At 35.0% G+C, this 3,197-nt stretch overlaps 1 pseudogene; it reads right to left on the reverse strand.

Moving 5' to 3' along the window:
• Positions 1-354: 354 nt before the first annotated feature.
• Positions 355-2,955, reverse strand: LOC143610545 (beta-caryophyllene synthase-like; annotated as a pseudogene).
• Between the last annotated feature and the right edge of the window lie 242 nt (positions 2,956-3,197).

The raw sequence follows: 3,197 nt of genomic DNA on the forward strand, positions 1-3,197 counted from the left end.
AACATACAAAGTTGTAACATCTACAATAAAGTCACAATTAAAAGATTTTATATAAACAAAAAAATAAAAAATAAATAAACCAAATCAACTACTTTATTATTATTTATGTTCGCATATTCTTTTAAGAGTTCCGACATTAGCTTAATTGACAAATTATTTGTAATGACAAGAAGTTTCACAAAAATAGAAAAGTAAACAACTTGAGATGACGTTGCTCATTATTGAGATTGCCAAACCTAAACCGTTATCGACCAAGATGACAGAGACTGGCTAAAGTCCATGAAGAAGCAAAGATTTGATGTGGCCCGTTATTTCTTCTCTCGTAAGCGAAAAGGTATCTTTACTTTTATAGTTTTATATAAACATAGGTAATCCGTCCCAAGTTGATGACATAAATTTTAGAGGCATTGGAACATTTTTACACACGAAGGTTTCTTGGGTGAAATCTTTCCGTGCGTGATCTTCAATTTGATTTGTAAGCACGCTGCAAGCATACTCCTCTGTGACATTATAGTGCTTCATGTAACAATCAACGGTTTCTTTCTTTCTCTTCCTGCACTTTTAGTAAAGTAATAAATAGCTTGCTTCTCAGACAAACACGATAGATGTATGAACACCAAAACGAGTATCCATAAATCGATTAAGAAAGATATCTGGACCCACCACTATTCCAAAAGTGCTAGATTTCATAAAAGCCACGACAATTTATTATTGGAATATTGTATTGAAGGTTTTAGTATCGAGCCCACGGCCCGATTTACTATATTCCAATATTTTTATTTGTAAAAACGACATTAACCAGCAACAAACAAATTGTTTAGTACATATTGTGAAAGAAGAAGTTCGATAAATGGACCTTTCGGGAGCAAAGATCATCCATGAGCCTACCGATTACACCTGAAACTTTGACAATAGGAGGATGTATGAGAACCCATTTGAGTTACGCATCCGTAACCATATCACCCATCCCAACAAAACATGTTGCTATGAGCATGTAACATCCGCTTGTCACTATTTTTTGTGACATGTGCTCCTCTGATGTTGGTGCATACCCCTCATAAGCCCATTTAGCTTCCATCATAAAGCTTCTAATAAACTCTTTCTTTTGTATATGTAGTGGCTCACATGTACCAAATGTTTTCTCGTAATTACTTATAACTATTTTATTATTATTCTATCTTTATGAATGATTGTTAGTCATTATTCTATTTCTTGTTTGAGAATATGATGGTTACTAATTTTTTATTAATATCATTAGTTGGTTATCGCTATCAATTTTAGGGTAATCTCAATTTATAACGCCATATGTTTTCAGTTATCTGGTACAAGAAAATATTATTCACCAATATCACTTGTTTTTAATTTCAGTTCTTTCGGTGTGTATGATCCACAAATGAAATACAAAAAACTAACGGATTCTTTGGCGTAGTTAAGACGATCCCAAAAAAAAATTGATTTCTTCCATTTCTTTGTAAACATCAAGAAGTTCTTGGTATATCAGTTTCATGTATTTCGGAAGCATATCTATGCATGTTATTAACCACTTGGAAAGTGGCATGATTAGTTTCAATAGTCGAACTTCATGTTTTTATACATAATGCAGATATATAGTGCACACGAATACCTTTGAATAGCTTCAGTAAAGATTTTAAGTTCTTCGTAAGTACCATAAACATCATATGTACCGTCAAGAATCGTTGCCATCGAGGTTATTTTTGCTAAAAAAATTCTTACATATGCGAGTATTTTGGCTCAAAGTACAAAGCAAGTGCCCAAAAGTAACATTCAACTAATATATCTCTTGTATAAGGTATATTGTTTTGGACATCAAGACGTTTCCACCATCTATAATAAATTAGCACACATGATGATGATGCATGAACAAGCCTGTATATGTTTCTTTTTTCTTTTTTAAATCTTCAATAATAGTTTAAAAGGAAATGGAAGGTGCCTAGAATATATATTCAAGGTAATTAATGTGATATATATTCACGAAAGGAAGTAGAACGATCGATAAGATGTGTGGGCAAGTCTGCGTGTATACCTGGAAAGTTGGCTGAGCGTCTCCCTGTGCAGTGATTGACGCAAGTTGAACGCCAACTTGGCCAGTTCAAGTAAAGCCCTGTTATGAAAGTATTGTTGCTCGTAGAATGGAATGTAACGCACAGCTTCTAGTCTTGGCAATCTTTTTCGTATAGGTTGCTTTAGTGCCTCTTGTATATGGGTAGACAATGTAGTGTTGGTCTCATTAAGATCCTTTGCTATTTTGTTAAGATGGTTGTTGTAAAACAAGAGCATCTGACTTCTAGTACAACTTCACCATGCACTCTTAAATATGCCGCTTCATACAACTCAAGCAAGTTATGGACGTCATTGGTTAACGATTCCTTAAAAGACCCGATTTGGTCTTTGTATTCTTTAAAAATGTCTGTTTCAATTCGCATAAAAGATCATGAGCTTCTTATTTCACGATTAATATTAATTGAATCCATGCTTAATTAATTACTCACCACATGATACATAGAAGCTTTGTTGTCGTAGGATACGAAACCAAAGAGAAGGGCTTCCACCCTTCCAATTATCACCATACATGTCATAAATATGTTGCAAGGGTTGATCAATATTTTCTTCGAAAAGATAGGCTATACCAAGACGTTGTATCATGTCAATGAGTTTTAACAAATTTGTGTGTTCCGTAGGAATATCTAAAATTGACACGATATCTTTTGTCACGTCTTCCGTCAAGTCTTTCACTATTTGTTCTACCTTGACTTGAGCTACAGATTGCTACATCCAAACGTTATTAACAATTTAATTATTAAATAAACATAATCATTGTTTATATTAAGTTTTAATAATAATTTTGTACCTTGTCACAGATGTAAACCGATCCCCCCAAACATTAGGAGGAAAATTAGGATCGGGGCAAATTACTTCCTCTTGTTCGATAGACATGATGAAATGTTTTTGCTTGGGTATAGAGATGTTCAACGAAACCGGTTCCTGAAACCGAACCGGTGGACCCGAACCGGTTCCTACCTGTTTTTTTTAGGAACCGGACCCTATCTGATTCAACCCGATGATCCGTGACCGGTTCTTGCATTTCTGAGTGGGGGCGGGTAGGAACCGGAACCGAACCGGAACCGGTTCTGGAACCGAACCATCCGGAACCGGTTCCTAACCGGTTCTAATATAGC

This window comes from Bidens hawaiensis, unplaced genomic scaffold, assembly GCF_021521415.1.
Source record: "Bidens hawaiensis isolate Kalapana, Puna unplaced genomic scaffold, B.hawaiensis_p1.1 tig00026848_1, whole genome shotgun sequence".
Taxonomy (NCBI): Eukaryota; Viridiplantae; Streptophyta; class Magnoliopsida; order Asterales; family Asteraceae; genus Bidens; species Bidens hawaiensis.